Source organism: Enhydra lutris, unplaced genomic scaffold (assembly GCF_002288905.1).
Source record: "Enhydra lutris kenyoni isolate GAN:26980312 unplaced genomic scaffold, ASM228890v2 scaffoldscaffold63, whole genome shotgun sequence".
Lineage (NCBI taxonomy): Eukaryota > Metazoa > Chordata > Mammalia > Carnivora > Mustelidae > Enhydra > Enhydra lutris.
Genome location: NW_019154147.1, coordinates 369,276 through 391,921, shown reverse-complemented (window position 1 = coordinate 391,921; position 22,646 = coordinate 369,276). Strand labels below are relative to the sequence as shown.

Below are 22,646 nucleotides of genomic sequence, written 5' to 3'. Positions count from 1 at the left end.
TAGCTATATGTATAGAGTTTGTAGAGCCTAAACTTAAAAGTCATTAGGGATGAGACCAGACTTCCTGTTCCAACTCCCAAAGTACATAATTCCTAGAATTGCACTTCTCTACTCTTCCCTCCAATAAATTACTTTAATTTCCCAGTGATGTATCATGATCATGGTAAGATCAAAAATCTTTTGTGCTGACTGTTATATTTGAAGACCAGCATAGACCACTGTGTAGCAATATTTAATAAATAAATATTTATTGCATGAAAAGCAAATAAGTAAAAAAAAAAAATAAATAACCCTGCTGTTCCCTCCTTAATGCTGACCCTATTGTTCTCAAATGTCAACATTCTGGTTTTCCAGAGCCTGTCAGAAGCAAATCTATATTTGAGATAAACTTTTTCTAGTCACCTAGTCACTGCTGTCTAGTAGTATTCTAAACCTGGATTTATTCCTAGTAAGGCTCAAATGTAGCCAGGGCAAGACAACTCTTCTGCTTCATGAGGGCAAACCCAGGAATCAGTCTTGGACTTCTGACAGAAGGACGTGAAGGAGAAGCAGACTCCATCCGTCCCAGAAAGCCAAGCTGTCTCTGGGGCCAAAGAAAGTTCCATCTTTGTCTGAAGCACTGGCCACATCTGCAGGCATGGACCCCAAAGGTTGCCCACAACAATGAGGCACTTTTTAGCTTCATCACAGGTATAAGGTTGAATTTCAACTGACTGTATCATTTTCCATTGAAGCCAATGCTCTACTAAGAGCAGAAGTGTGCGGGAGATGCCAACACCGGAAAACAGGGGAAAGTCAGGGCTATGGACGCAAATGGGGATTTATAGTTACACCCTCCACGAGAACAGGATTCTCCTAGTTCAAGTTTCCCAGAGAAGGCCCTTCTGTGAAAGTAATAATGTCTTCACTCTTTTTGAGATCCCTTGTTTCACTTCTAAGGAACCAAGCTGTTGACTTTTGAGGACATGGTTCTGTTTCTGTTTCAAACAGAGATCACACTTCCTTTGTTTCTTTATCTTTGTATTGCTAGATTTCTGTCTGTTTCATTAACGAAACTCTCCCAAACCCCTAGAACTGTGTGCTGTACATAGCTATTGTTGGATGAATATGTCATGTACCTTGTACATTTGTGTCATAATAATACCTGTGTAACTAAGTGCTGATTCCCCCTATTCTTTAAAGTGTGATTTTTCTCTAGTTTCCATGAGGAAGGGGAGTAGTCTTACACTGGTTTTTGCTTTACCACTGTTAGTGTCTACTCACATTCCTGAAAGACTGAAGATTTCCAATCTCATCTTGATGCGATTGTGCCATATTTTCAGGGCTTCAGTGGAGAATGTTGGTGATATTAGAGCATGATTGATTCCCTTCTCATGGCCCGATCCTTTGTTTTCCTTTCTCAATAACACAACACCAAGCCACTGAGTGGTATTGACATTATTGAAAATTTAGAGCAAACTGAAGTTAATCATGTGCATTTTTACATCATGTATCTCCTATTTGCTGCCCCTTATCTACACAACTTCCTAGTGAAAGTGTAAATAGCCACTTGTTAGGGCTCAGCTAAATTTTTAGATAAGAATCCTCACAATTTTCGTTTTTAGTGAGATACGTGTTGGGGGAATAGGGAGTTGGGGAGGCAGAAGGCTTTATACACAAAGAAAAGGGAAAGGTAGAAAGAAAATGTCTTTCAGTTAAGAGTTACTGTGTACCAAGTACAGTGTCAAATCATATAACCCTATACAAATACACAGAGATACATACACACACACACACACACACACACACACACACACATACACAAACACACACCAAATTTGCAATAGGATGAGATCTCCCTAGTTGCCTGTTTCTGGTTGGGAATTGTGTTAAATACCAGCAAATCAAAAAGATGAAGTGAACAGTTTTTCTTCTTGTTGGACAAAATTTACTTGGGATTACTATTGAGATATATAATGAATAGGACTCCAGATAAATCACTGTACTCAAACTGAATCCCTGTTGCACATGGGTATACACTAAACATTTACCACTGTAACTGATATCTTATTTTAACCAAGAAATGAGTACTGTGAGACTAGAAGACACTTCTAGAAGATATAAATCCTCCAGGTGACTACACTGTGAATATTCTAAAAATGAGAAATACAATTACTAATTCTGGCATTTGAGATTCAATATTTTTGTTATGATAATCATTCTGGGAAGAATACGTTCGGAGGATGGGCCACGTGACCATCAATGTCTAATCAATTGTTTTCTTAAATTTGTGTAAAGTATGTCATATATCTCAATTTTGCTTAGGTAGGTAGCCCTATAGGCAGACCTATACCTATCTCCTGTTCATAGATCCCAGAAAAATCCAACACTTGTAGCCAAAAGAATGGAGAGTCAGTGCTCAGCAGCAAATGTGGATGACATTTTTTTGTTTCATGAAAAGATTTCCCAGGATCTGGATGGAGGCAGCTGGAGGCAACTAGGGAGATCTCATCCTTTTGGAAATGGTAAAATGGACACCTATTGACGAACAAAGAATGTCTTGTTGAGCAATAAGGAACTTGTGATTCTTATCAGACTGTGAAATTTAACAACGACTCTTTAGGGCTTCCTAGCAGTTGAGTCGTTTTTTTGTTTTGTTTTGTTTTTTGTTTTTGTTTTTTTTTTTTTTCAGGAGGAATCCAACTTGAATTAGGTCTCATTCAGAATTCTTCATTTGAACCAAAGACTAATGTCTGTTTACTAAAAGACACACAACAGATCGTGACAGTTTGCTCTGAAATTTATACCTGAACTTCTTGTGAAGGGGCATGTTTATTTCCTTTTCTACCTGTTTTCAGGTGGAGAGATCACCACCAGGGTAATTCTACTGGCCCTCTTTGCATCTTCTTGCCTTCTCCTTCAGGGAATGAATGGTCAGTTTTAAAGAAGGAATTAAGCTTATTTAGTTTAGATGCTTGCTCTCTTGCTTTTGTCTTTGTAATATGTGTGAAAAAGACACACATTCTCTACTGCTTAGTGCAGTATGTTTATAGAAGTAGTGTTCTTAGGGAAGGCCAATGATTTTCTAGCCATGCCCATACCTGGATGGGAATATTCTTTCAGGACTACATTTTGAGCAAGCCCATTTGCTTAACAAACTAAATCCTGCCATACAATCTGGCTTTTTACCTTAAAGATAATGGCTGATCTCTTTGGTTGACTATGCTCAGTCTCTCAAAGGTTTATTAAAGATAATGTTAACAATCATATAAATCTGATCCAATAATTTATTAACACTTCTCAGTTTGTCCCTCTTCTATAATCCTTAAAGCTCTTTCTAAAATTTTGATAAAATTTCTATTATCTAATATCTTAAGGAAATTTCATGTCAACAAATGTGATATTCTTTACCACAGAAGAGTACATTAAAACGTACTGCCTTATCTTTACATTAGTCAGAGTTCAGTAATTAGTCATAGCAAGCACACTGTAAATATTTTGTGCGTGGATATAAACGTAGGGTACTAATAAGACTAGTCTGCTCAGTCTTGTTATTGTAATTTTTATGTCTGAAATCATCTACTAAATATATTTAGCAAAAAAATTTTGTGCATGACAACTTTACTGAAAGGCACAGGATGACATTTTCAAACTTCCTTGAGCTAAACTACCAAGATACATTAAGAGAAAAAAAAATCAAAGCCGAATAAAAGCTTATGAGAGACAGAGTAAATCCTTTAGGATGATTAGTTCAATGAAATGTTAAAAGAATATTTTGTGTGCATGTCAGGTCTCTTGCTATTTTCAAACTAGTAATTTGGATTCACTTCATTTATAGCCACTGAAGTATCTTCACAGAGTCTGGGAAGATGAGTGAAGAGCCAGAGAGAAAGAGCAATAACACTTAAAGGATGGAGTTGCTCTCATAACTCAGCTCTAGATAACTCAAACAAGCACCTTGCAAATGACAATGCAGGGCTAAGCTCCACTCAGTGTGAATGAAAATGCGTAAAACACAGGAGCCCTCCAGGAGCTCCCTGGATGAACCTCAAAATGAATATTCCAAAGATGTAACTCATTTCTCTTTGTTTCAAGAGCTGATCCCTCCATTGTAATTCAAGGATACTTTTCAAACCAATAATATTTGACACTTTGGCTGACTTTTAGGTAATAAAAGTTGTCATATTTGCTAAAAGTATATGGATTTTTACATATTGATGGCTTGGTTAATGGAAAACTGTTTAATGCTCTACCTATTTAGTATAATTTTCCAATGGCAGTATCATAAAGTATGTTTTTTTCTGAATGACCTGAAAGCTCTGGCTCTTTTCAAGGAAAATTTTATATTCAAAGAAATATTTTAATGATAATAGATAGATTTTAATTGTTTGTAAGCAAAAAAAAAAAAAAAGAAGAAGGAGGCTTGCTGTACAGGTTCTGGATTTTGACAGACATGGACGTAGGACTAAATTCTAGATCCATATCTTAGTAATTGTGTGATGGTTGCAAATAAATTACCTTCTCCATGCTTCCATTTCCTGATCTTTAGAATGGAAATCATATTACTCCTAACCTTGTAAGTTTGTGTGGATATAAATATAATAACAACAACCCATTATTAAATGGTATTTTACTGCGCATCGAACACTAAGCCAATTGCATTTTGTGACTTAATTTAATCTTCATAGCAAATGCTTGAGAATACAGACTACATTTTCATATGTGGTAGCTGTCTCTCCCATGGCCAAATATTCCCAAAGTCTGACTTCTAGTTCAAAACATTCTTCTTAACTCCAGACCTATATATTTCCACACTGTCCCATCTGGCCAGCTGCCAAGCACATTTATAACTGTATAAGCCTGACTATACCAATCATCTTTAATCCTGTCCTATTCTTTTGCTTACCCTGTTTTCCCTGATAAATGACAATACCATCCAAACAATGCTCAAGCCAAAACTCTAGAAGTTATTCAGTCACTCCATAATACATCGACTGATTATCCCAAACCCACCCATTAACCCCTTGCAACCATCCTAAGCACCTGACACTTCAACCATTCTTACAGGCTCATAACTGGCCTTCCTGGTAAGGAGACTTGTCTCCCTCCCACCCATCTTGACGTCCATTACTTATATTGGAGCCAAGGTGCTATTTTAGAGACTCACATATGATTATGTTGCCCTATTACACAATACCCTTAATTTTCCTTTAGATAAAGACGAAAATGTTTAACATGACCTATACGGTCCTGCTGCATCAAGGATTTACTGGCTTCTGCAGTTTTATTGTATTTCGTTTGGCATTCATTGTCTATGCTGCAGTCATGCCAGTCATGTTTCATTTCCTCCAATGTATCTTCCCCTATATTTTCTCAAGACCTTTGTTCATACTTTGCCACTGTCTGCAATACTTTCCTTTCTTGTCATGGCTGAGCTAATCGACAACTCTCAGGTTAGGAAGTAGGTTAGTCTTCACCCTATACATGCATAGGACTTTGTATTTTTTGATTTCTCATCACATTTGAAAATACCATAATTGTCCATATCATCTGCTAGATTGTAAGCTCCATGATGACAGGAAACATGTCTGTCTCCTCACTGGAATTCCAGCACAGAACATTGTTCATTGATCATCGTGGGTACGCAGTACTCTCTGTTGAATCAATTGAAAGTCTAAGTAGGCGTTTATAAACTGTTTCCTTTACCTTTTAGATAAAGGAATTGGTTTTGAGCTAGAGGGAAATAGATATCATCTGAGAGAGAGAGAGAGAGATTGAGGGAGCAGGGGAGACAGAGATAGTTGCATGGAAGAAGATAATGAGAAATAAAATTCATGAAAGCTCAGGGCATGGGCAGCACTGCCTTAAGATCAATGTGCAGAGGGGACAGAGAAGGTTTTGTCTCATTCCAACCTGTCACCTTCCCTCTACAATGCTGAACAGCCTTATCTCAGCAAGGGCTTGGTACTATTATTTCTAGCTTCCATTTACTAAACACTTCTTATGTGTTTACACATATTACCTCATTTAATCCTAACAAGCCCATGAGGTAGACTCTTCTATCTTCCTCATTTTATATATGCTGTGGTAGAGACAAGAAGGTCTTAAGTTACCCACCCAATGTGGTAGAAGAACAGAGATTCAAGCCCAGGAAATCTGACTCCAGAGTGTCTACACTTAAAAACTATGTCGTCTGCCATTGGAATGCCTCTCCAGTGCAGCAGTCAGTGAGCACTGTTTGGTAGTATATTCATGAGAAAAATGGCTTGGGTAATCCTGATGATGAGAACTGAGATGGAATTCAAAGCAAGATTGCCAGCAGGTGAGTGATATGTGACAGATATTTTGTCTCATTCTGAACAAGCCTTTCTCATACTTTTCTGGTGTATTCAAAGCAAGACTTTCTGGCTCATTTTCGAAAGAATGGTCCTATGTGTTTGTGTGTGTGTGTATCAGTTGTAAAAGATAAAATTCACCAAAAATCTGTAAACTATAGAATTTAGGTGACTTTTCTATGAGTTGTTGGTTAACTGCACATGAAGGGCATGAATCCTCAGCCACTCAGTTCCTGAAAGTAGATATCTGTATCAGTCTTCTAGGACTGCCATAACAAAATACCACAGCCTGGGTGGTTTAAACAATATAAATTAATTTTCTTACAGTTCTATAGGCTAAAAGTCCAAAATCAGGGTGTCAACATGTATAGTTTCTACATAGGCTTCTCTTTTCGGCTTGCAGATGGCCACCCCTCATGTATCTTCATATGTTCTTTCCTCTGTGCATGTGAATCTCTTAACACCATCTCTTCTTATAAGGACACCAGTCATATTGGATTAGGACTCAACCATATGACTCCATATTACCTCTTTAAAGGCTCTATCTTTAAATACAGTCCCATTCTGTAGTATTGGAGGTTAGGATTTCAATATATGAATTTGGAGAAGGGGGTACAAAACTTAGCCCATAATACCATCCTTTCCGTGAATGTATAAAACTCTATTGAGGTCTAAGGAAATGATTAATTGGAACTTGTCAGTCTCATCCTGTAAAATCTTTAAAGAATAAAGGCAAAAACGAGTAGTATTTTGTTTCTTGTTTTTCAGCCATAGTAAAGGTGGAGACAGGAGCATCCATAGTAGCTGTTTTCTGGACTACCTTCTGGTAGCCTCACTTTTTGAAGCAACCGAGATAGTCAATATAAGAATTTTAGATGTCATGAAAATTTCTTAGGACTAATAAAGATTTGGTATTATAGAATCTACAGTAGAAATATGCATCTGAAAGTATCATAAGAAGTATTGCTCTTTATGGTAAGAATCAACAAGATTGAGTCTCTCATATTTGTAAAGAAGTCATTTTCCAACACTTCCTTTGTCACAGATGTCCATTTTGGGGGGAAAAAAGATTAAGTCTGTTCATAAATGGGTAGTCATGTACTTTAGTGAAGATTAAACCCTTCATAATCCAGGAATGGAAATACACTTAATATGTACTAACCATGGAAATTGTTCTTCCTTCTAGCTAATTAATGGTTTAGAAAAGGCAACCATTTCTTATGAATGAGACATGAAGGAATATAGGCTGGGTGGAACCACTAGACATTTCAGAAATTTCTTTATTCTGAAAATGAGAAAACAAGTAGGGATAGTCTTCTTTCATGACTCCGCATCTAGTTATGTTGAGAAGGTGACATCTGCAACAGCAGTCATTCTGCAAATATGAGGGAACTGGTGAAAAACCAGGTGTACTGGGTTGAACAATATCTTCCCCCCTGCGAATTCATGTCCATCCAGAACCTGTGAATGTGAACTTATTTGAACACAAATTCTTTGCAGATATAATCAGGTTAAGATGAGGTCATATCTGTTGACAGCAGGATCTAATCCAATGATCGTTGTCATTATAAGAAGAGGGAAATGCAGACATAGGAGATACACAGGGACAATACCATGTAATGGATATAGGAGAAACTGGAGTTGCAAACCAAGGAACATCAAGGACCTCTGGCAAAAATGTAAGGAAAGGCAGGGAAAGTTTCTTCCCTAGAGGGATCATTGCCCTTTGACACTTTGATTTCAAACTTTCAGCCTCCAAAACAGTGAGAGGATAAACTCCCATATTTTTAAGCCACCTAGGCTGTGGTACATTGTTACAGTAGCCCTTGAAAAGTAGAGCACAAGGCAGCCCTCATAATGTTAGGGTGAGCAGCGAAAACAAAATGGGTCCTTGATGATGCTAGTGAGCCCAAGGTGAAACCACACTACCTCTGGTCTTCTTGTTATTAAATGATATATTTTTTTCTCCCTGTTTTAGACAATTCTGGTTGTTGTTTTTGTTTTTGTTCTTGCTGTTACTTATTTTTGAGACATCTCAAAGTACATGTGATATTTGGGGTGTTGCAAATATTTGGGGAAGAACAAACTTGGAATAGCCCCGAATTCCCTATGCTAGCCAAACAGGTGGAGGCTCCAAGTGTAGAGATTTAGGGGATTAATGTAAATGTGACCTCATGTGTTCTCACAGTCTGGTGAAGCTTTGCACTTATCACTTACATTCTGTTACTTACTGTTACTCCACTACTACCCTAGACTGGTGTGGCCTGGGGAAACACTAGTGATATTTGCTTGGTGGCCAAGCAACATACAAGTAAATTCCACTTGCCTCATATCAAGATCCTAGTCTGAGTTTTGATTAAAGATAAAGAGATGCAAAAATACCCAAATCACATGCATGAAAACAAAATGTCTGCTTCTTCAGATAGTTCTATTTTTGTGTCTATAATTCTGTTCACCAACTGCATGTGTAACCTTTCTTTAAATTTGCAAAATAATTCAGAAGTTTTCATGCTGCCAATTGCTAATCAAACCTTCTTCATCAACATCCACGCCCTCTTCCCATTTGTCATCTTATTCATACATTGCAAACAGTGGCTCATGCAGCTCCCTTTTCTCTTTGCCTCAGGAAAACAGGCTACAGATCCAAGGGGAAGCTTATTAGCAGCTAAAAGCTAATTTTTAACGCTATCTAATCAGGTTGCTGACGCATTTAAATTATGAACTTTAAGAAAAAAATTCCTCATTTAATGATTCAAATATTAGTGTGCCTTGTCACACAGTGCCTGTAATATTGCTTGCTTCCTCTTGAGGAGTTCAAGTCTTAATCCTTTCTGAGAAGAAATTGGTAAACCTGTTTCTTTCTCAGTACATATGGTGAAAACCTATGAGATCTGTTTGATTTATATAAGTGTATTTGGCTGCTATTTTATATTTATCCAAACTATATTATAAAGTACAAGTAAGACTCAGCTCCAAGAATAAGATTTTTTTTAATATAAAGACTGGACATGTTAGTGAATATGGCACATGCAGACTTTCCAGTTATGACTGGCTTACTAAATTGATTTCATTCATTCTACATCATGTTATTTGCCTTCATTATTGATTTATCCTGTAAGCTAATGAATGAAAATGCAGGTGCTTGACATTTTCATATATTTTAAATATGTTTTTAAAGCTGCAACATTGTAAAAATCTTTTTATAGTGTTCATTTTTTTCCTAACTGGGTGTGTTTTCATTTTTTAAGAAGAGGAAAAACCTGTGGCAACAGTTAGGCATCTCTCTGCTTTCTGTTGGCACTATCAAGAAACTGATTTGAAATGGAATCAGTAACTAAAGGACATTATCCGTTCCAACATGAATTGGACATACATGTAGGTCATACAAATTTACATACAGTAATATCATGTGGCATGAAGTCTATGACTTTGCTCAATTAGAGGAAATTATTTCAGGAGCTACTCATGGATATCAGTGAAGCATCCAACAACGTTTGTAAAATAAACATGACACCTACAAATGAAGTTTTGCTCCTTTAGAATTTTCAAATATTCCAAGTTAACTCTAGAATGGTTCAGTTGGTATATTCTTAACATATGAGCTAAACAATTATTATTAGAGGAGACTTAAAACAACCTGCTACCTGAAAACAGGGCACATTCGAACAACACGGAAGATGATCTTCTGGCCTCTGACAGAGGACTACAGAAAGAAACATCTTACTGATCCCAATTTTCAGTTTTAAGGTCCTTCCACTGAGACTAATTTCTCTTCTGCAACATAAAAAAAAAAAAAAAAAAAAAAAAAAAACAACAAACCCAAACCCCCAAAATATTATACCATCTTCCTTCCCACATGATATTCTTTCAAATATTTGAAAACTGCTGTGTCTTCATACACACATTTCAAGGCCAAAATAATCTCAGCATCTTCATCCACCTGTCCTCTTCTTCACACTCTTTAACAGTGGCGTTTGGTATTAAATACAACATTCTGGCTTGCTATGATGCACCTGGGATACAGGATTATTATACCCCATAGACTGTGTATGAAGACATAAAGAGATGCTTTTGAAGGGAAAAAAAATCTGATTTTAAAAGAGAATAACCCCTTCTTCCCTTTCTTCTCTCCCTCATCTTCTTATTTTTCTCTCTTCCTTCCTGAATAATTCTGTCTACAATAATTTATGTTGTACTGATCAAGATAGGTTTTTTTTTTTTTTTTTTTTTCCCCAGGCGCCTGGGTGGCTCAGGTGTTTAAGCAACTGCCTTCGTCTTGGGTCGTGATCCCGGAGTCCCAGGATCGAGTTCTGCATCCGGCTCACAGCTCCCCGGGGAGTCTGCTTCTCCCTTTGACCTTCTCCACTCTCATGCTCTTTCTCTCTCTCTCTCTCTCAAATACATAAATAAAGAAAATCTTTAAAAAAATAGTTTCTTTTTTCACCCAGAAGACAACTGCAGAGCAGTGTGAGTTGTTGGATCTCTGTATGTACAAGAGGACAGTAGAGGCTGTCAACACTGGGGTGGGTGTTTCTCTGAAGGAAACAGAAGATAGCATTGTAGATTTCTCTCCCTTTATTTAAATCTCCTTTTATTTCTTTCAGCAATGTTTCATACTTTTCTTTGTCCTCCTTTTATTTCTTTTGTTAACTTTTCCCTTAAATTTTATTTCTTATGCTGTTTTGAATAGAATTATTTTTATAACTTCACTTTTGGATTGTTCATTTTTAGTATATTGAAATACAACTTAGTTTTATATTTTGATTTTGTATTCTGCAACCTTACTAAACTCATTTTTTAGTTCTAACGGTGTGTGCATATATGTATATATTCCTTGGGTTTTTCTGTATATAGGATTATGTCATCAGTTATTACAGTTTTACTTTTTCCTTTCTAATTTCTGTATGGTGTTAAGTTAGAAAAAATTTTTTGCCTTATTGCACTGGCTAGAACTTACAAAACATCATTGAACAGAAGTGGTGAGAACAGACGTTCTTGCTTTATTTTTAATCGTAAAGAGTAAGCATTCAATATTTCAACACTAAGGATGATGATAGCTGTGGGTTTTTCACAGATGTGTTTTATCAGTTCCTTTGTAATTCTGGTTCTAGTTTTTTGAGGGTTATTATAATAAATGAATATTGAATTCTGTCATTTTTGTTTGTTTTATTTGTTGAGATGGCCATGTGATTTTTTGGTCTTTATTCTATTAAACATCTTTTTTTTTTAAGATTTGTATTTATTTATTTGACAGAGAGAGAGAGAGACACAGTGAGAGAGAGAACACAGGCAGGAGAAGTAGGAAAGGGAGATGCAGGCTCCCCACTGAGCAGGGAGCCCGATGCGGGGCTTGATCCAAGGACCTTGGGATCATGACCTGAGCAGAAGGCATCTGTTTAACGACTGAGCTACCCAGGCACTCTGGTCTTTATTCTATTAATGTGATGTGATAGACTGAATAATGGCCCCCAAAATATGTCCAGATGCCCACACCTTATTCCTAGAACCTGTGAATATATGTTATCTTAAGTAGCAATAGGAAACTAATGCTGATCTTGGTACTTGGAAATGATGTACTGCTTTAGCAAATACCTAAAAATGTGGTAGTAGCTTTTGGAATTGGACAGTAGGCAAAGCCTGAAAGAATTATGAAGAATACATTAGAAAAATTCTAGATTGCCTTGAATAAGCTGGGTGTTAAAGGTGCCATCAGTGAGAACTCAGAAGGAAGGGAGGAACATCATAGAATAAAATCCGTTTTCTTAGAGAACACATTATTGGCAGAAATATAAGTATTAAAGGAGCTTCAGATGAGGGCTCAACAGGAAATCAAGAACATGCTTTTGGAAACTGGAGACAAGGAATCCTTGTTATATAATGTCAAGAAGCTTAGCTGAATTATGCTTTACAAGCTATACGAAACCTAGAATTTGTAAACAATGAACTTCAATATTTAGCTGAGATTTTCAAGCAGAGTGTTGAAGGTGTGGACTGTTTTCTCCTTGCTGTTTATAATAAGCCACAGATGATTGTTTCTAGCCCCTGAAACTAAAGTTTGAATGATTGGATTTTAATTTTATTGGGCAGGTGATTCCTTTTGTCCTTTCATTTTCTTCATTTTTGAATGGGAATATCTATAACTGTTTCTTATACCTGTTCCAGCACCGTGTTTGGGGAGTAGTTAACTTATGTTCTAGTTTTACAGCTGCACAGATGGAGAGGAATTTTGCCTCGGGATGGATTACCCCTAGAGCTTTACTAATTTCAATAATTTAGATGATAAAATTTGGTACTTGTGAGCAGATAAGTCTAGGTGAGATTTGAGACTTGAATTAATATTATATTGAAGACCTTAGGATATGGTGAATATATTTTTTGTGGAATGGCTCCCTCTGGGACCAGAAGGAGCACCATGGTAGGCTGACTAATAACCCTCAAAGTTATCATCCCCAGGCCCTGTGAAAACGTTACCTTACATAGCAATAGAAAACCAAGACATGATATATTATGTTAACATATGTTTGGATGTTGAATTACCTTTCCACCCCTTAATTAGATAATTCTTATTTGGTCATGAAGTTTAATGCTTTTAAATATATATATATATATATATATATATACACATATATATATATGGCCTGATTTGTTTTACTAATATTTTGATAAGGATTTACAATTAGTTTTTAAACACAGTGGTACTTTATTTTTATATATGTTAAAATTTACCTTCTGTGTGCCTCTTCTAGACAATTGGAACTCTCACACTACAACTTGTTTCAGGGTAAGTTATTAAATATAATATTATAATATTAACCTTCATTGTGTGAATAATATGCAATATATTTCTATAGTTAAATTATTTCTTTTTAGGTCTACTTTAATCTTAAATACATTCATATTTTTATGTAAGTTAGGTACTTTTGAAAAATTTTACTTCCATTTTTAACCATCTATGTTATTCATTTGGAACCGAGTATATCCTTGAAGTATCATAACCTATAAGATGAATTACATTCATTCAATTGTGTTAAATATCAAATATATTTAAATGTTCATTATTTTATCACTAATTTACAGAAATATGATTTTATACATTCCTCACAGTCCCATTAGGAATAGCTCTTTGAAAAATAAGAAGGGATATCACTGGTCAAACTGGGCTACTTTTCCAAAGTAGCTGGAGTCTCCAAGAAAATGAAGATAACTCAAACTCTATTTCTTTTTCCAAGTGGCTCTAAGACTATTTTACTCAGAATTTGTCTTTTCTTGGGCACCTGGGTGGCTCAGTGGGTTAAGCCGCTGCCTCTGGCTCAGGTCATGATCTCAGGGTCCTGGGATCGAGTCCCACATCAGGCTCTCTGCTCAGCTTGGAGCCTGCTTCCTCCTCTCTCTCTGCCTGCCTCTCTGTCTACTTGTGATCTCTCTCTGTCAAATAAATAAATAAAATCTTAAAAAAAAAAAAAAGAATTTGCCTTTTCTTAATTTTGTTCTCCTTCCAGTGTGCTTTGATTTTTCATCATCTGGCTATCTTCTCAGGTTCAATGATCCCAGCAAACTTTTTCTTCATTCCTATGGGTACATAATTGATTCTGTGCTTTGCCTATGGTTAATTCCTCTTATGTTTACAGCTTCTCATTTCATGTGCAAATACTCACTGACAACTCTGGATTCATGGCTTCTGAACATACTACTTAAAGGGCAGTTAGATCCACCTGGAACTTTAGTCTCTAGGACTTTCAATTTGACCACTCCCTCTAACTCCAGCTCGTACTACCACCACCAACCTCTAAGTTTTTGGGGTCTTTATAATATTGCTCTTTTCATATCATAGATATTATTTAAGGATCATTTTAGCTTTGTTTTATTATTATTGTTTCTTAAAATTCAAGGAATTCTTGATTATATCACTGAAATATATCCAAAGAATGCTTCATCTCTTTCAATCAAATGTCATTATTATTAAAATACAAATGTCCATGTCATCATTATTAAAATCCAAATGTTATTTGCTCAATACAAACAATTCAATATCATTATGTATTAAGTCACTATGCTAGGCATTGGAATATATAGGTAATTAAGCCTGGTCTGAACTCCCAAGCCATTCATGGTCTATTACAGGAGAGATGATGATAAACTAATAGTTCCTATTGATGACAAGAAAAAAAAAATAGTAATGTTTTTAAAAACGGTGATTGTTTTAAAAGTTTGATAACATTTACCAAGCAAATGTTCACAAACCATAATGTAGGAGAATACGGAACTTTTTCATGTGAATCATGTGTAGACTGGGGATTTCAGAAAAGTGTAATGACATGTCCAAAAGCTCATGCATGGCAGAGGCTTAGTTTGGGCTCCTCAGAAGTAAAACCTTAGATACTGTCTTGAATACACAGAATTTATTTGGGGGAGTGAGCCTAGTAAATAGGACTGAGGGGAAGAGCACAGTGAGAAAGAAAAAGAATTAAAAACAATACAAGCTTTCATTCTGAGTTTTGCCCCAAGCAACAAATCTCAGTCTGTCAGTGCCCCTGAAAATAAAGGGAAGGTGTGCATGCTGTTCCCCTAAAAGTCAGGATAATAGACTATTTATCCACCACTTCTGCCCACTACTGGTTGAGGATTCCCCCCCACCCCCCCGACCAAGGGTAGTTCATGAAGACAGAGCTTGTGGAGAACTGTCCAGCACGGCAGGTCTGAATTCAGTGGCAGACAGAGCTGTGACACAGGCAGCAGAAGCCCAGAGGCATGTTTTAACTGGGGACTTGAAAGTTACTTCATACAGATAAGCATGGGATGTGTGCTTGTATGTGTATGTATAGCTGGGTGTAGAGGACTGCAGGATGTGAGCGACAGGGCAGAGGACTGAAAAAGCAGGTGGGAATAAGATGATTAGTGACTGAAGGGGCCAAAATATGAAATTTGAACTCTCCCTGGTATAAGCACTGGCGAACAGATGAAAATTTGTAAGTAGAAGTAACGTGGTGGTTTTTGTGTTTGAGAAGCATTCCTCTGAAAACAAGTTAGTTAATGACTTGAAAAGGAGCAAGATGGGAAGACAAAACTAGCAGAAGATGAAAGAAATGGCTCCTTTGGGGGACGAAGTAGTAATGTTGAGACTGGAGATTAGGGACTGTTTAATGGAGAAGTATAAGTCATGGACCAGAAACTTGTATTTAATTAGATACGGAAAGTAAAGGGAAAGAGAGAAAAGAATAGTGACTCATATCTTTGCAGATGAACACGTGAGATGGTGATCCTTGCAATTAAAACTAGGGATGAAGTTCACATATTCAGCTGGCTAAGGATACCAGGAGGCATATGGAGCTTGAGCAATAAAAAAGGGTCTGGGTTGGGTTATGGAGTTGGTGTTATCTATAACTAAGTAGCAGGGGACTCTGCTGTTGTGCATGTGATCATCCACAAAGAATATACACGAAACAAAGAGATAGAAGCTGAGGACTCTGAGTTACACCACTATCTAAGGAGTGGGTAGAAGAGAAACCACAAATGATCGTATAATGAGTGAGTGGGAAAAGTTAAACCAGGAGAGACCGTAGTCACAAAACCTAAGAGAGACTAAAATGTAAAAGAGAATATATTAAATTGCTTTAAACTGCAGGCATTTTAATAGTGCTAACAGTGGTCAATCGTGTTATGTATCTCTTACTTGAATGTACTTACTTCTCATATGAGAATGAGAAGTGGAAATTAGATTTTGCAGTTAAGCTATTAGTAGTGATCTTTATAAGAGCAATTTCTGTACACTGGTAAGAAAAGTCGGCTCACAACGAGTTAAGGAGAGAATGGAAGGAAAAGCAAAATAACCAGGCTAAGGATGGAAAGAAGTGAAATTAACAAACAGAAGGGATGAGGTAAGAATAAATTGGGCTTTTTTTTTAATATGAGAGAATACGAGAGAAACGTGAACATCTTTGCATGCTTAGGAGGAAGGACCAGCTCGTATAGGAGAAAGAGAAATAAATAATGGAGCAAGACATAAGGTGAGAGCAATGCTGAAATCGTGATAGGTTAGTGGTAGATATAAAAAGAGATACATCTTTCTTTTAAACAAAAAGAAAAAGAAAGAAACAGGAAACATAGTTAAACTTAGGTGTTTTAAATTATGACATGTTAATAGTGCAGCTATTTACAATTTTAACGGCAGCAAAATTAGACGAAACAGATTTTGGCTCTGCGAAGACACTGGTTATTAGGGAGAACTTCCCCCTTATAGAATTTGTTAATGAATTGGGAGCACTTCTCTAGGAGATCTTTAAGGACAGCAGAGATAGCCATCAATCAGGAATGATTTAGGTGAAGGCTGGTGATGAGGTCCCTGTTGATACCTCCCAGCACTATTCATCCCATTAGTAGACTATATCAGATAAAACTTTTTTGGAAGTGGCAGTTCTTAGCTCGGTTGTAGGTAAATGGTACACAGTAAGTAGTTAATAAATAGCTATTAACTTAATGACATAACATCCTCTACATTTTAAGAGGAGAGATATATCAGTAGTTTAATTAATTATTATCTTTGGACCAGAAAATACTCGCACCACCGGGATTCTAATTAGGAAAATTATTAATAGAAAGACATCTTAGCCACAAGATTTGCTTAATTTGTATTTATGAGATAGATTTTACACATTTTTGTAGTAACGTGCTTTTGTGATTTTAGTTCCTGTGTTTGAACACAAAAAATGTCCCTGTTTTTAAACAATCAAAGAAAAGGCACTGCATCTCAAGACCTGTTTTTAGAAATGCAATATCTAGGGCATCATTGGGTCAGTTTCTAATATTGCTTGAAGCCTCTGTGGAGTTGATCCAGAGATGGCTATCTCATTTGTTCACAATAGGGCTCACACTGTCTCTTAGGTGGGGTCCCTTAAGAAGTAGGAGATCTGAAGAAAAATTGCCTAGTCTACAGTCAAAAGGCAATTGTTTTCTCAACTGAGAATTATTCACTTGCTTTGACCCACCTTATGGGTTTCCTCATCACTCGGCAGCTCTAATGCAACAGGGAAAACTGCTGCAGAACGTGGTGGTCTGCCTGTTTTCTACTGAAATTAAACTATTCTTTTCACGACATGAGAGCAAATCTGCATTTGAAGTAGGAGAATCAGATTCACGGTTAGGTTGTCTAACCTTCGATACTATGAAAACATAACTTGCAGTTTTTACTTCTATAATAGATTTTTGCATTTCTGTACCATTTTGACTGATATATTCTCCTTTGACATTAGCATTTTGTTTCAAATTAGTTATTTGGAGAATATTCTCCTTTTAAATAAAACAATTATTTTAAACCGTTTCAAACTTTTAACTTATGTAGATGGCATACAATATAAAATAATACTTTCTACAGAAGCTATGATATAATGGTCTTATACCTTTCTCTCTCTTTCTCTCTTTCTCAGTATAAAGAGATCCCTTTAAGTATATATTGTGGAGAATTAATGCATCCTTATGAGTGGAAACAAATAACTTTCCTTCTTGCAAGTTTCAGAGAGAACAAGAATAATATGCACACGTAAAATGTATTTCACCTAGACAGAACCATGTCTTGGCTAAGATGTCATTGTCCATTGAGTGCTGTTTATCCCATATAATTAGTTTTCAGTTGGTTTTTCCAAGTTCAGAAGCTCTTTAACTTTGGAATTATGAAAGACACACCAAAGACATATTGAGAGCATTAAGCCCACACTAAAAGGAAAATGATTTACAGTTTTTAAAGCAGTCTACTCGTATATAATTATCTACACCACAAGTTATCCATGTTCTAATGTCGGATTGTGTCCTATAGATAATTACTGTGCTAAAAGTTAGTTCCAAATCATCGCAGTGTTGGTTTATTTGTTTTTATAATTTCAAATAATATTTTCAGTTACTTGTTCTTGTGGTGAAATATCAGGTAACTACTTCTTTAGGAAAATTCTAGTTGCTTTATGATACATCCGAAACCCCTTGTTTAGAAGAGGTAGGATATGGTCTCACAATTTTTTACAAAAAAGCAAATCACACTTGTTTTTGCTTCTAAATCATACGCATAAGATCAGCACTGAGTAGCATAGACTATTAGCACTCCAAGTCCTCATCAGAGAATTTAATTTCTGGCTAGTAATTATTTTTTCCAGAATTTAGAAAAACCTTCTGACTCTAAATAACAGAAGTATTTACTTGGGCTCACAGGCCACAGATTAGTGTCCCATAGCCCAAATGAGCTTATACATAAGTGTTTTATTCATCTCATTGTGTCCAAAACTTATTTTTAAATTAGATAACAATATTTCAAAATCAAGAGTTTCATATAAAATCAGAATATTTGACATTTTTGGGACCTACATTGTTACAAGTTTACAACTTACACGGGTTTAAGCAGTCCTCATTATAACTTTTTTTTCCCCCTAGGATTTGATTTAATTAATTATTTATTTATTTGACAGAGAGAGAGACAGTGAGAAAGGAAACTCAAGCAGAAGAAACAAGAGAGTGAGAAATAGGCCTCCCGCTGAGCAGGGAGCACACTCACTGGATCCCAGGACCCTGGGATCATGACCTGAGCCAAAGGCAGACAATTAAAGACTAAGTCTTATAGGAACCCCCTCATTATACCTTCTTTATCCACTTACTACCTTTGTAATCACTTGAGTTTGCCCTGACTACAAGGACCCAGTTTCAATTCTAAGTCCATTTATTAACTGTGTCAGCTTGAAAACGTGATATAACCACTATACCTCAGTTCTCCATGTATCAAATGTGAATCACAATACCAGCTTTATAGAATCATTCCTGTTAAAGTGAGTTCTAGATATTTCAGAGTACAGACAATCCCTATGATTAATGTGGTAATACTGGGGAAACTGTAGCAAGCTCAGTTTCACTTCAGATTCCTTGGATCATGAATTTATGAGGTGATTCAGAATCGGTCTTATTTTTTGCAGGATCCAAAACCTGATTGGTCAGGATCCAGTGACAACTCATATTAATCAAATCTGTGCTATTTTGTGGCATAAACTTTAATTGTTGAGGTATTAGACGTTTGAGTCCTATGGCCAACATATCTTCCCTTTGGGAAATTTACATGCATTGTCAAATTCCAACCAGGGGGCTGTTCATTCACAATCAGAAATACAACAGGCCAGGTTAGTATATACACTATTTCAGTCCCCGGGCTGAGCAGTCATTCTCTTCCTCAGATGCTTCAGTGGGAAAACACAGCTCAATTAGAAGATGGCTTGGTGAATACAAAATCACAAAAACAGAATTAGTTATAAGATTTAAATAGATGATAGGATTAGATGAAGCTGTACTGTTACAACTGGACAGGAAAAGCCTTTGGCCTATGTCACCCACTTCCTTGGGCTGTCCTTGGATGGTTAGTGATTATATTTGACATTGAACTCTGCTTATTTTATTTTTCATGCTTAACCTATGTTCCTTCTGATTGATATTGATATTGATATTTTGTTGGATATTCATTTTGTGTGAATTCATGCAATCACGATTCATTCAAGGCTTTCTCTTCTGAGAGAATCTTTGTCTTTCTAAGATAGATTGTCTATCCCTGTCCAGGTTGATTATGCCATGATCTTCCTGTTTAATTCTCCAAAGATAGCTTATTTGCAAATTCTTTGTAACCTTCTAGTTACAAGTCAGACTGGCTTTTTTCCTTTTAGCTCCTTATAAGGATTTGCTCTCCCAGTTTCACTAATTATCTTTTTAACACATTTGTCTCTGTGTGTGGTTGGTATTCTGTGTGTATGTCCATGTGCCTTAGGATGCATGTTTAGTGGAATCTGCCATACATGTCTCTTAGTTTTTAAAGAAAACAATTTACCCTTTGTAACTTCCATTTTTTTTTTTTTTTTTAAATCTGCCATATGTGGTGATGACAAGAGGAAAGGGGAGTGGTGGGTGAAATAGTGGATGGGATTAAATAGTATGCTTATCAATATAGGAAAATAACTTAAAAAAGAATTTCTGAGATCCTTTCAATTTTAAGTTCCTCTGATCTCATGATTAATCTTAATATTAAAGAAGTCATGATATTGATGGATAAATAGCGGTTTGTAACATTTTTTACCTAAAAGTTTCAAATACCTGCAAAATAATCATATGTATTTGCTCTAAGTTATAAAATAAATAACATGCATTTCTTCAGATTTTATGGCATATTTAAAAAGACAAAAATAGTTACTACAAAGATGTGGTCTTCAATTTTACTTCAATGATTAATGCATTTATTTAAAAAGTACAGCTTATTTTTTCTATCCCTTTCCTATGTTCAAGATGTCTGAGCAAAATTCTGGATTTCCCTGGGTCTGCCAGTAGGACCTGTGATCAACTGTGTTGACAACACAGGACAACACAGGAGCCAAAAATCTGTTTATTATCCTGGTGAAGGGGATCGAGGGATGACTGAGCAGACTTACTGATGCTGGTGTGGGTGCCATGGTGAGGCCACAGTGAAGGAAGTCAAACCAGAGCCCAGAAAGAAGGCACATCCAGCAGTGGTAATTCCACAATAGAAAGATAATGTGTTTATTTTGAAGATAACATGGGGGTCATGGTAAACAATAAAGGTAAAATGGAAGGTCCTGCTATCGCAGAACCAATTGCAAAGAAGTGTGCAGATCTGTGGCCCAAGATTGCATCCAATGCTGGAAGGATTGCATGATTCTTTGGTGTATTTGTTAAAATAAGTAAATAAAGAAAATTTGGGGGCACCTGGGTGGCTCAGTGGGTTAAGCCTCTGTCTTCGGCTCAGGTCATGATCTCAGGATCCTGGGATTAAGCCCCGCATCGGGCTCTCTGCTCAGTGGGGAGCCTGCTTCCTCCTCTCTCTCTGCCTGCCTCTCTGCCTACTTGTGATCTCTCTCTCTCTCTGTCTGTCAAATAAATAAATAAAATCTTTAAAAAAATAAAGATGATTTTCTCCTCCTCCCCAAAATACAAAAATAAGAATAAATTTTTAAAAAGGGACAAAATTCATTGACTACATGAATATACTAACATGAAAATATCTTCATTTTCTGATCTTTAGATTTTAGGTCATTATTTGTGATGTTTTAACTTTATATTTTAAAGTGATAGGAGACCACTTTTATGTGTATTTTCCATAGTATAATTATTCATATTTAAAAGTTCAAAATTATGTTCAAATATATTGTATTTTTATATTGAATAATGTTATAAAACTAGCATAACATATAACAAGTGCTCAGTCATTGTATGTATACCACAATTATTTAAAAACCATAATATAGAATAATAGTAGATTATAAAAATTCAATTTGATCCTAATTTAATGAAAATAGTTGAGCTATTAATTATTTACTTTGTTTCATAAAACTCAAAGTCTATTTATTCTGGTCAGGTATGCCTTGAAATCTCAAGAAATAAAATTGGGTCATATAAAAAGGAGAAACTTGTCTAAAGGCTAAGCAAAATCTTAGTGAAGAAAAAAAAGGGAAGGTTGATTTTACATAAACTTTTTTCAGTCCTTTGTTTCCTGTGAACATAAGACAGTCAAGATTTAAAAGAGAAGGCACCTGGGTGGCTCAGTCAGTTAAGCAGCTGCCTTTGGCTTAGGTCATGATCCCAGGGTTCTGGGATCAAGCTCCACATTGTTGGACTCCCTGCTTGGCAAGGAGTCTCCACCTCCCTCTCCTTCTGACCCTCTTCCCAGCTTGTGTTCTCTCATGTTCTCTCTCTCTCTCAAATGAATACATTAAAAAAATCTTTTAAAAAAAGGGGGGGGATTTAAAGGAGAAAGAAACTAAGCTGGCAGTGAAGTCAATAAATATTAATTGCTAATAAACTGCCTAATTTAATTTTCAGAACACATGTAGTTTTAAGACAGTCATCAGTGAGGGACACCTGGGTGGCTCAGTTGGTTAAGCAGCTGCCTTCGGCTCAGGTCATGATCCCAGGGTCCTGGGATCAAGTCCCACATCGGGCTCCTTGCTTGGCAAGGAGCCTGCTTCTCCCTCTGCCTCTGCCTGACGCTCTGTCTGCCTCTGCTCCCAAGTGCTCTCTCTCTCTCTCTAACAAATAAAATCTTTAAAAAAAAAAAAAAAGACAGTCATCAGTGAGAGGAAATACCTTTTTTGAGGGAGTTACTTTTTTGCCTGAATTTTGTAGTAATAGAAGAAAAAGAGTAGTCAGAATTAAATGAAACTTGTACTGTTCCCATGAGGCTTATTGTAGAATTTTTAATTTCAATATTATTGTTTTCTGTCAGTTCTTATGCAAAAGTAACCAGTAACTGAATAGCTGAATTCAGTAATTTACCCAGCAGAAAGAGAATTAAATGTAAAGCACAGTTAA

The 22,646-nt window shown here is 36.3% G+C and overlaps 1 pseudogene; it reads left to right on the top strand.

The window, feature by feature from the left end:
• The first annotated feature begins 6,240 nt into the window (after nucleotides 1-6,240).
• On the top strand, nucleotides 6,241-20,994 carry LOC111158776 (annotated as a pseudogene).
• Nucleotides 20,995-22,646: the final 1,652 nt, after the last annotated feature.